Consider the following 13188-nt stretch of genomic DNA (forward strand, 5'->3'; position numbering starts at 1 on the left):
TAACCTAAGGACATCACACACAACCATGCCCGAGGCAGGATTCGAACCTGCGACCGTAGCAGCCGCGCGGTTCCGGACTGAGCGCCTAGAACCGCGAGACCACCGCGGCCGGCGCCCGAAGAAGAAGTAAACCACCCAAAGGGGAGGAGGAAACTAAATGAAACCATCAGACGTGGAAAGGGTATGTGATTTGATTCTGGTTATTACCACATAGAGTCAAAATTTACAATGAAGTTGGCGGTGTGAACCCACTTGTCAGCATGACGGTGCACCCCTTCTGGTTTGGATGCATACGCTGATCCGAAAGGTGCTAAAAAGGTGTTGTGTCATCTCTTGAAGCAAGCTGGCTCACACCTGTTGTAATTGGTCCTTCATATCCTGGATGTTTGCACCGAGATGTTCTTCCATCTGGTCCCCCGTATGTTCAGTCGGGGATATATGTGGATTTTACTGGCGACCACAACTACGTCAGCACTACGCAGACAGTTTTTAGCGACAGGTGCTATGTGTGTGGGAACATTGGCTTGCTGAAAACTAACGCAAAGATACTGTCGATTGAGAGCTAACACAACATTACACTGCAAGGCTGTGACGAAAGTTGTACCACAGAGTTCCCTGAGTCACTACCAACATTGACCTGAAGTCATACGTCGTGGCCGCCCATACCGTGGCGGCAGGAGTTGCACCGTTGTGCCCCTCCAAAACAATGGATTTATGGAACCTCTCCTCGGGACACCACCATACTCGACAACGATGGTCATCAGGGGTAGTGTGGTCCATTACTTTCTCTGGGAAGGCGGTCGCAGATCCACATCTACGTCTATATCCATACTCCGCAAGCCAGCCGACGGTGCGTGGCGGAGGGTACGTTGAGTACCTCTATCGGTTCATCCTTCTATTCCAGTCTCGTATTGTTTTTGGAAAGAAAGATAGTCTGTATGCCTCAGTGTGGGTTCTAATCTCTCTGTTTTTATCCTCATGGCATCTTCGCGAGATGTACGTAGGAGGGAACAATATACTGCTTGACTCCTCGGTGAAGGTATGTTCTCGAAACTCCAGCAAAAGACCGCACCGAACTACTGAGCGTCTGTCTTGCAGAGTCTTGCACTGGAGTTTATCCATCATCTCCGTAACGCTTTTGCGATTACTAAATGATCCTGTAATGAAGCGCGCTGCTCTCTGTTGGAACTTCTCTATCTCTTCTATCAACCCTATCTGGTTCAAATGGCTCTGAGCACTATGGGACTTAACATCTGAGGTCATCAGTCTCCTAGAACTTAGAACTACTTAAAACTAAGTAACCTAAGGACATAACAGACATCCATATCCGAGGCAGGATTCGAACCTGCGACCGTAGCGGTCGCGCGGATCCAGATTGAAGCGCCTAGAACCGCTCGGCCACCACGGTGCCCTATCTGGTACGGATTCCATACCGGTGAGCAGTATTCAATGAGTGGGCGAACAAGTGTACTGTAACGTACTTCCTTTGTTTTTGGATTGCATTTTCTTAGGATTCTTCCAATGAATATCAGTCTGGCATCTGTTTTACCGACGATTAATTTTATATGGTCATTCCATTTTAAATCACTCCTAATGCCTACTCCCAGATAATTTATGGAATTAACTGCTTCCAGTTGCTGACCTGCTATATTGTAGCTAAATAATAAAGGATCTTTCTTTCTATGTATTCGCAGCACATTACACTTGACTACATTGAGATTCAACTGCCATTCCCTGCACCATGCGTCAATTCGTTGCAGATCCTCCTGCTTTTCAGTACAATTTTTCATTGTTACAACCTCTCGATATACAACAGCATCATCCGCAAAAAGTCTCAGTGAACTTCCGATGTTATCCACAAGGTCATTTATATATATTGTGAATTGAAACGGTCCTACGACACTCCCCTGCGGCACACATGAAATCATTCTTACTTCGGAAGACTTCTCTCCATTGAGAATGACGTGCTGCGTTCTGTTATCTCGGATCTCTTCAATCCAATCACACAATTGGTCTGATAGTCCATATGCTCTTACTTTGTTCGTTAAATGACTGTGGGGAACTGTATCGGTAGTGTAATCCTTTACTTTCTCTGTTAAGGCTGTCGCAGATGTGAAAGATCACGATGTGCTCGGTGCACAATACGGTGCCCCTTCTATGCGGTGGTGAGACGTGGTCAGCCAGAATGAGATTTTCACTCTGCAGCGGAGTGTGCGCTGATATGAAACTTCCTGGCAGATTAAAACTGTGTGCCGTACCGAGACTCGAACTCGGGACATTTGTCTTTCAAAGGTCCCGAGTTCGAGTCTCGGTGCAGCTCAGTTTTAATCTGCCAGGAAGTTTCAGACACGGTCGATTACAACCTCGACGACGAATTCGCCTGCTCTCGTTATCTTATTTAGTCCAAAATTGGCCCATTGTCACCTCCGAATGCCACACACATTTGTATATTGCACGATTGAACCAGCCAGCCAAATGGAGGCCCACAATGAGGCCCCTTTCAGACTCTGCCGAGTGCTGATAATGCTGTCTCGTACGAGTGTGCGGTATCTCGGTATCCTCCACAGCGCCACTCAACCTCTGATCCACACACTAGCCGACGGTGTGTGCGTGTACGAAGTTACATCGCCAGCACAGCTCGTCTTGTGAGTGCTCCACTTCTTTGATGTGCCAGGCGGTGTGTGTAGAGGCGCACCTGTGGGCCCCGCAGGCTGGCTGGCAGGTGTGGGACGGGCCCGCGCCCCTCGCGCCTCGCCTCGCCTCGCCTGTCCCGCGCCGTCCCACGCGCGTCCTCCGGCCGGCCGGCGCGTCCTTGCTCTGCCGCCGCCCACGCAGCCGCGGCCCGCGCTCACCTGCGTCCCTGACCCTAACGCTAACGTTGACCAACGTCTCCGCGCTGCGGCGCGCCAACGCAGATAACTGTCTGACCAAGTCCAGACTCAGACGTGGCGTTCCAGCAGCATGTAACTTCGCGGCAACACACCAGGCTGCTAGTAGCGGTTTTGTTAACGAGCGCTTACTTACACACACACACACACACACACACACATATATATATATATATATATATAGTGGTCCATTGATCGTGACCAGGCCGAGTACCTAACGAAATAAGCTTTAAACGAAAAAACCAAAGAACGAAACTTATCTAGCTTGAAGGGGGAAACCAGATGGCGCTATGGTTGGTCCGCTAGATGGCGCTGCCATAGGTCAAACAGATATCAACTGCGTTTTTTTAAAATAGGAACCCCCATTTTTTATTACATATTCGTGCAGTACGTAAAGAAATATGATTGTCTCACTTGGACCACTTTTTTCGCTTTATGATAGATGGAGCTGTAATAGTCACGAACATATGGCTTGCAGTTTTAGACATACAGTTGGTAACAGATAGTGTTTTTAAATTAAACTACAGAACGTAGCTACGTTTCAACATTTTATTTCGGTTGTTCCAATGTGATAAATGGTTCAAATGGCTCTGAGCACTATGGGACTTAACATCTGTGGTCATCAGTCCCCTAGAACTTAGAACTACTTAAACCTAACTAACCTAAGGACATCACACACATCCATGCCCGAGGCAGGATTCGAACCTACGACCGTAGCAGTCAGGCGGTTCCGGACTGAGCGCCTAGAACCGCTAGACCACCGCGGCCGGCCCCAATGTGATACACGTACCTTTGTGAACTTATCATTTCTGAGGACGCATGCCATTATAGAGTGATTACCCGTAAATACCACATTAATGCAATAAATGCTCAAAATGATGTCCGTCAACTTCAATGCATTTGGCAATACGTTTAACGACATTCCACTCAACAGCGATTAGTTCACCTGCCGTAATGTTCGCACATGCATTGACAATGCGCTGACGCATGTTGTAAGGCGTTGTCTCTGGATCACTACAGCAAATATCCTTCAACTTTCCCCACAGAAAGAAATCCGGGGACGTCAGATCCGGTGACCGTGCTTCCACGACCAATCCCCCTGTCATGAAATATGCTATTCAATACCGCTTCAACCGCACGCGAGCTATGTGCCGGACATCCATCATGTTGGAAGTACATCGCCATTCTGTCATGCAGTGAAAAATCTTATAGTAAGATCGGTAGAATATTACGTAGGAAATAATAATACATTGCACCATTTAGATTGCCATCGATAAAATGGGGGCCAATTATCCTTCCTCCCATAATGCCTCATCATACATTAACTCGCCAAGGCCGCTGATGTTCCACCTCTCGCAGCCATCGTGGATTTTCCGTTGCCCAATAGTGCATATTATGCCGGTTAACGTTACCGCTGTTGGTGAATGACGCTTCGTCGCTAAATAGAACGCGTGCAAAAAATCTGTCATCGTCCCGTAATTTCTCTTGCGCCCAGTGGGAGAACTGTACACGATGTTCAAAGTCGTCGCCATGCAATTCCTGGTGCACAGAAATATGGTACGGTTGCAAACGATGTTGATGTAGCATTCTCAACACCGACGATTTTGAGATTCCCGATTCTCGCGCAGTTTCTCTGCTACTGATGTGCGGATTAGCCGCGACAGCAGCTAAAACACCTACTTGGGCATCATCATTTGCTGCAGGTCGTGGCTGACGTTTCACATGTGGCTGAACACTTCCTGTTTCCTTAAATAACGTAACTATCCGGCGAACGGTCCGGACACTTGGATGATGTCGTCCAGGATACCGAGCAGCATACATAGCACAAGCCCGTTGGGCATTTTGATCACAATAGCCATACATCAACACGATATCGACCTTCTTCCGCAATTGGTAAACGGTCCATTTTAACACGGATAATGTATCACGAAGCAAATACCGTTCGCACTGGCCTAATGGCCTAATGTGATCCAACTAAAACATTCATATTTCTTTACGTACTACACGAATATGTAGTAAAAAATGGCGGTTCCTATTTTAAAAAAAACGTAGCTGATATCCGTTTGAAGTATGGCAGCGCCATCTAGCGGGCCAACCATAGCGCCATCTGGTTTCCCCCTTCAAGGTAGACGAGTTTCATTCTTTGTAGTTCTTTCGTTTGATGCTTATTTCGTGAGATATTTCGCCCTGTTACTATCAACACTGAAGTGCCAAAGAAACTGGTATAGGCATGCGTATTCCAATACAGAGGTATATAAACAGGCAGAATACGGCGCCGCGGTCGGCAGCGCCTACATAAGATCGGTTACCGCTGCTAAAATGTCATGTTATCAAGATTTAAGTGAGTTTGAACGTGGTGTTATAGTCGGCGCACGAGCGATGGGACACAGCATCTCCGAGGCATCGATGAAGTGGGGATTTTCCCGTACGACCATTTCACGAGTGTACCGTGAATATCAGGAATCCGGTAAAACATTAAATCTCAGACATCGGTGCAGAAGGAAAAAGATCCTGCAAGACCGGAACCAACGACATCTGAAGAGGATCGTTCACTGTGCCGCAAACTGTCGCAAATTTCAATGCTGGGTCATCGACAAGTGTCAGCGTGCGAACCATTCAGCACAACATCATCGATATGGGCTTTCGGAGCCGAAGGTCCACTCGTGTACCCTTGATGACTGCACGACAAAAAGCTTTACGCCTCGCCTGGGACCATCAACACCGACATTGGACTGTTGATGACTGGAAACACGTTGCCTGATCGGACGAGTCTCGTTTCAAATTGTATCGAGCGGATGGACGTGTACGGGTATGGAGACAATCTCATGAATTCATGGAGCCTGCATGTCATCAGGTGACTGTTCAAGCTGGTGGAGACTCTGTAATGTGTGAGGCATGTGGAGTTATATGGGACGTCTAGATACGACTGTGGAAGGTGACACGTACGTAAACATCCTGTCTGATCACCTGCATCCGTTCATGTCCATTGTGCATTGCGCCGGACTTGGGCAATTCCTACAGGACAATGCGGCGCCCCGCACGACCAGAATTGCTACAGAGTGGCTCCGGGAACACTTTTCTGACTTGAAACACTTCTGCTGGCCACCAAACTCCCCAGACGTGAACATTATTGACGATATCTGGGAGGCCTTGCAACGTGCTGTTCAGAAGAGACCTCCACCCCCTCGTACTCTTACGTATTTATGGGGAGGCCTGCAGCATTCATGCTGTCAGTTCCCTCCAACACTAGTCACTAGAAGTAACCGAAAGTGGCTATTTTTAAGGGCACGAGTCAGACTGACATTTACCCATGAATGAAAGTTTTATCGAATAGAACAAACACAATTCTAAAGATGTTTTGTATACGATTTACAGGAAGAAAACGCACAATAAACAATTCTTTCAATCCTTTATATTGCGGGAAATTTTCTTTTTCTTTCGTGTACTTATACATGCTTGTGCACATTTATTTCCAAATGTTCTAACGGTTAGGTGGAGACGTGAAACATAACCTTTACGTTTCGCGTAGTAAGACTTGCCGACTAAGTTTCACGATTCAAATTTTCATTGAGGAATACAGACTAATTCGTTATTTTTTAAAAAATAGCAAACCAGTGAAATCTGTGGTATGTGTCCTCTTAGAAACGAGGCACCCAGCCGTGAATGAACCTGGTTCCGCACTCATTTTTGCCGCATGCAGCGGTCGCACCCTTGAGCCAACTGGGTTGAATCGTGGTGAGAGAAGAAATTTTCAGCATCAGTATTTTTGACTAGAGGAGGTGGACTGTCGGCGTACAGTTGCTGGTCACCGGGTTTTGCGCCAATACCCTGGCCTACGCGACAAACTTGTCTGCAATATCAGGGAGCCAAGGCATGTGCCATTTCTAATGGCGATTTGCCACAGGGTGGACAGATCCGCACCACAGTGAAGCTGTGCAGTAGTGGCAGCCCGAGTGCTCCAGCACAGTCTTGCACTCCCCTTCACTACCTTTCTTTCTCGCCATTTCCCACCGAACATGAACACAGTACTAGACTGCGTAAGCACTAACGATGATTACTAAAATATTTATAAGCTGAGATTAACACCAGCTCCAGTTACAAGATTTTTTAAAAATCCGATTTCATTGGCATCAAAGAAATTTCCAAGTGGTGTATAATACACCTATTGAAGTCAAACACGTCAAAAGTGTAATTCCTGTAAATTATGATGAAAAGGGACAGGTGATTAATTGCAAATACTCGATTAATCTTAACTATCCTGGTAACAGATTATGGAGATACTGCTATTTCTTTCAGCTCAATTAATTTGACATAATCGATTACCCATACGAATAATTATTGCAATTTTTCCTTTGTTATTTCAACACCTGTTTGAGATTTTACTTGTGGTGTATAGCTTTATGACGGGATGACGTCCGACTCTTCCCTAGTACTCATCTTAGGTTGTGGAGTCTGATGTCGAGTGGTCACTTCAGAAATAAGTAACGAGGCAAGAGTGTTTCGACATGAACACCTCCATGATGTGCTTCAAGTAGCTCGATTTACGAGATTCCTTAGAAATCACTGTTGACGTTGTTACGTTAAATGCCATTGTTTAGAAGAAGCAGTAGCTCAAATCTAAGAATCACAAGTACAGTTTCCGACTACGGCTTTGTCGAATATTCATGACACATTAGTTTCAATACGGCAGGAGCAGAGCTCTTGCACAGTAACAGCAGATTGCCAGGATTTAGCCTCTGAAGTTCGACTGTATTTACACCTGCCTGTAACCAACAGAAAATCATATCCCCTGCAGTTCTACGAAGACATTTGTACCGTGTATCCTGCTATGCATGATATACCTCGTAAATATATGAGAATACCTGCTTCCTTTGTGCCTTTTCTGCAAGCCTTTTTTGTAAGGGAGGGGGGACAGCAATAGTTTGCTGTTCACGGCTTAGTGAGAAAAGATTACATACATTAGTACTGTTCAGTCCACTTTCTGAAAATGTGTGACATCATCGCTCTATTAATTTGTAGAACAAACCCAGCAAAACTAATTTTAGAGGAATTATTTATAGATAAAAAAGATGTAACATAACAATTCATCGAATAATCAATGATAAGGTTCAATTAAACGATATGATTAATCCATTCATTAAATAACAGATATTATCGATTAATCGAATCCTACTTGTAATTGCACATCCCTAATTATAACTCTCTTACAAATTCTAAAGGTGGCAGGGGTAAAATACAGGGAGCGAATGGCTATTTACAATTTGTACAGAAACAAGATGGCAGTTATAAGAGTCGACAGACATCAAAGGGAAGCATTGGTTGGGAAGGGAGTGAGACAGGGCTGTAGCCTCTCCCCGATGTTATTCAATCTGTATATTGAGCAGGCAGTAAAGGAAACACAAGAAAAATTCGGAGTAGGAATTAAAATCCATGGAGAAGAAATAAAAGCTTTGAGGTTTGCTGATGACATTGTAATTCTGTCAGAGACAGCAAAGGACTTGGAAGAGCAGTTGAACAAAATGGACAGTGTCTTGAAAGGAGGATATAAGATGAACATCAACAAAAGCAAAACGAGAATAATGGAATGTAGTCGAATTAAGTCGGGTGAGGCTGAGGGAATTAGATTAGGAAATGAGACACTTAAAGTAGTAAAGGAGTTTTGCTATTTGGGCAGCAAAATAAGTGATGATGGTGCAAGTAGAGAGGATATAAAATGTAGACTGGCAATGGCAAGGAAAGCGTTTCTGAAGAAGAGAAATTTGTTAACATCGAGTATAGATTTAAGTGTCAGGGAGTCGTTTCTGAAAGTATTTGTATGGAGTGTAGCCATGTATGGAAATGAAACATGGACGATAAATAGCTTGGACAAGAAGAGAATAGAAGCTTTCGAAATGTGGTGCTACAGAATAATGCTGAATATTAGATGGGTAGGTCACATAACTAATGAGGAGGTATTGAACAGAATTGGGGAGAAGAGGAGTTTGTGGCACAACTTGACAAGAAGAAGGGACCGGTTGGTCGGACATGTTCTGAGGCATCAAGGGATCGCAAATTTAGCATTGGAGGGCAGCGTGGAGGGTAAAAATCGTAGAGGGAGACCAAGAGATGAATATACTAAGCAGATTCAGAAGGATGTAGGTTGCAGTGAGTACCATGGAGAGCTGCATCAAACCAGTCTCAGGACTGAAGACGACGACGACAACAACAACTATATATCGTATATCGTGAGCCACGGCAGAGCAGTAAACACATCTAAGAAAGAAAAAAAAATAACAAGACAGCGATGGGGTGGGCAGTAACTTAAATCCTGTGAACTACAACATTAAGATAAATATTAACAATTCCATTTATTAGATTAACTAAAGAATCCCTGTAATTAATGGTTAAGACGTTATGTAATTAGAAAAAAATTGATAACACTATGGCAATTGGAACAATTGACGAATGTGCTACTTACAGGAAGCTTTATGTACAAATGTTACATCAGTTCTTCACGTGTGGAAATAATCATTATTGTAGCGGCGCTCGTGTCGTCAGACATCTTAATTTACCTCCAAAAGAATTGCTTAGCATTTGCGTGTAATTACTGCAAGGGCTACACATGTACAATGTGCCTAATACTGTGTGTGCTCTATCTTATTTGGAAATGGTCATAATCTGTGCGCCGGGCTACGTAGAGACATAGTTAGCGGAACGGCGCAAGGAACACTGTCTTGCGAAAGAGATGCACCCTCGCTGCAGATGAAAGCCTGGAGATAACAGCGATTATGGGCTGCGACTCTGTAGACCAGGAAGCACTTGATCCGTCTGCTTGTCGATGGCCTGGCGGGTCGTGCCGGCTAAAGGTCGGCCGTGCCACCCCGATCGGGGTCGGCGGAGAAAGTGACAACAGATGGCACGCCGCGATACACCTGCGGGCTGCGATTCTCACCACGGCCATTTAGCTTCTTCATTCATGAGGTTCCAATGATGGTGGATCTGGCGACACAAACTGTTATGGTCGTTCATTCGTAATGCACGATATTACAAATTCTAAACTTCAGGATTCTATTTTTAGTGGTACTTACCGTGATAGTTATCTCTGGCAAGCGACGTGCCACTGCCAGACTCTATGGTATATTTGCCATCCCCATCATTATCCTAAATTGTGTCAATAACTCGATAATATCGGAACAAAAGAATCAACGCTGATATTATTCGCAGATACTGATTGGTTATGTATGTTTAAGCTATTCCTCAACGCAAAGAAAGAAAAATGCAAATGGCTCTAAGCACTATGGGACTTAACATCTGAGGTCATCAGTCCTCTAACCGAGCGAGGTGGCGCAGTGGTTAGACACTGGACTCGCATTCGGGAGGACGACGGTTCAATCCCGCGTCCGGCCATCCTGATTTAGGTTTTCCGTGATTTCCCTAAATCACTTCAGGCCAATGGCGGGATGGTTCCTCTGAAAAGGCACGGCCGACTTCCTTCCCCATCCTTCCCTAATCCGATGAGACCGATGACCTCGCTGTCTGGTCTCCTTCCCCAAACAACCCAACCCAACCCCATCAGTCCTCTAAACTTAGAACTACTTAAACCTAACTAACCTAAGGACATCACACACATCCATGCCCGAGGCAGGATTCGAACCTGCGACCGTAGTAGCAGCGCGGTTCCGGACTGATGCGCCTAGAACCGCTCGACCACAGCGGCCGGCTCTCACCGCAAAGAGACTTATTTGTAATCCAGCAGGAAATATCGAAATTACGCTATGTTTTCACTGGCCTACCGTAGGATAAGATGATAATACACACATAAGAAGTGAAGGACAAATATTCTAACCGCTAACAAACAATTTCATGCTACCAGTGTGTCCAATTATGATCGTGCACTGTTAGAGGTTGTGCTTTAAGAGGATAATTCTCATTTACAATTACCATTTTTAAGACAAAAGCATGTTTTCAGTGCGAGACCAAGTATGAAAATAATTCTATGTTTACATGAATCAGTGCTCAAATCACTTTTCCAAAGTAGTGGGTACATCACTAGTATGGCTTCTGGTATGTATTGCTGAAATATAATATGGTTACTGCAACTTTTGTGTTTTCCTGCTCGGTGCATAGATACTATACATATTTTTGTTTTCATTACACTGTAGTGAAAAGGTTATTATTTTCCCCTGGACAATTCGGTACTCTTATATGTATTACTATCACATTTCGGATACTTTACATAAATATGAGTAGCAGAGGTATCGAAATAAAAGTTTCGGTATTTGTAGATGTTCCGATATATGTAATATGACTAAGTCTTGCAATATTATTACTACGTGAGAAATATGAAGGTTTACTGTGCTTCGGATTCAACGTTCACCTGATGGTTGAGCATGTTCGCATTTCAGAATAAGGCAAGAGCATATGCTTTTCAAGGGTAGCCGCGCGGTCTAGGGCGTCTTGTCACGGTTCGTGCGGCTCCCTCCATCAGAGGTTCGAGTCCTCCCTCGGGCATAGGTGTGTGTGTGTTGTCTTTAGCGTAAGTTAGTTTAGGTTAGATTAAGCAGTGTGTAAGCTTAGGGACCGATGACCTCAGCAGTTTGGTCCCATAAGACTTTATCACAAATTTCCAAATTTTCAATTTTCAAGGGTGGCGTGTCCAGTAAAGTACTGAGGTGTTCAAAATAGTCTCCAGAAGGATGAGAGAAGATTGTAACGTCCCGTCGACATCATTAGAGAAAGCAAACACTCTTGTGGCGCCCTAATGTCAAGAGGGATACTTTTCGTGACTTTACACGAGGAACGATGCAAGAAATCACGGGAACCATAGAAAATCTAAATATGAATAGCCAAATGGTGATTTAAACACCTGTTTTACAGAATATTAGCTGAATTTCTCAATCGTTACACCATCTTGCCTAGAACAAATTCTGTACACCATCTTGCCTAGAACAATTTCTGGCTTGGTATTAGATTTACTTAAAAATTCAGAAGAGTGAGTTCATACAGTTTTCAAATCTTCAACCGCAAAATGAACTGTGGTCTATTTTTTTCAAGTACTTAGTTACTGTCTATTTAGAAGTCATAGTGCTCTATGCACTCCAATATCTTTGTAGAACGACGAACGCCACGTACAAAAAGAAGAAAGAAAATTGTTACTGTTGACTGTATAGAAGGTAAAAGGGCTGACTTGATGAGAAAGAGGCTAATATCGTCGTAGGATGACTGGCGAACCTTTTAGAACCTTAAATACGCCGTTTCAGCTTGCAAATGCCAATGTACAGCCGCTACTTACTACTGTGTCGTTAATGGGACAACGACCTCAGAGCAAGTGCTGTGTGAGGCAGCTGCCAGACTGGAAGACACGGGGTTAAGTTGCGGCAGTGCCATTAGCACGAATGTACCACCAGCTTAAAGTGCCTTCAGTTTCGCAAGCCACTTTATGGGACATGGCTACGGTTATCATGGTGCCAGCCACGCTCACTTGAACTGCGAGAACGAATGTACGCAAAGAAATAAACGCTTTGGTGAATAAGGCACAAAAAATGGCTCTGAGCACTATGCAACTTAACATCTGCGGTCATCAGTCGCCTAGAACAGAACTAATTAAACCTAACTAACCTAAGGACATCACACATGCCCGAGGCAGGATTCGAAGCTGCGACCGTAGCGGTCGCTCTGTTCCAGAATGTAGCGCCTAGAACCACACGGCCACTATATATAAGGCACAATAAAAGAAAATAAGGAAGTTTGAGTACTGCACGGGAAACTACAGATAATGGAGTCTTTTGTATTGTTTCAGAGTGGTACTTCTGAAGATCTAAAAAAATAGGTACATTTTTATGAAAGGTCGGTTAGGGATCCAGAGAGATGGAGGAACACACAGGGTCGTACTAACCCTACAACATAGCTTAGATGATAGAATAAATAAACGTAGACCTAAGTTTATAGCATTCCTAGATTTAGAGAAAGCTTTTGACGCTGTTGACTGTAGTGCATTCTTTGAAATTGTGAAAGTAGCAAGGGTAAACTACAGGGAGCGAAAGGTTGTCTACAACCTGTACAGAAACCAGACGGCACTGGCAAAGAGTCGAAGGACGTGAAAAGGAATTAGTTGTTGAGAATGGCGTGGGAACGGGTTGCAGCATTTCCCCGCTGTTATTCAGTCTGTACAAGAAGATAACATTGAACATATAAAACCGGTTGCAGTCCTGTTTACGAAAAGGAGAAGACTGACGCTCAGAACAATCAAAGTAGTTGGTCAAGAACTCCAATGGTCAGAGTGGCCAAAATATTTAGTTGTCCACTTGGATAAGTCGTTGAA

This window comes from Schistocerca nitens, chromosome 9, assembly GCF_023898315.1.
Source record: "Schistocerca nitens isolate TAMUIC-IGC-003100 chromosome 9, iqSchNite1.1, whole genome shotgun sequence".
Classification (NCBI taxonomy): domain Eukaryota; kingdom Metazoa; phylum Arthropoda; class Insecta; order Orthoptera; family Acrididae; genus Schistocerca; species Schistocerca nitens.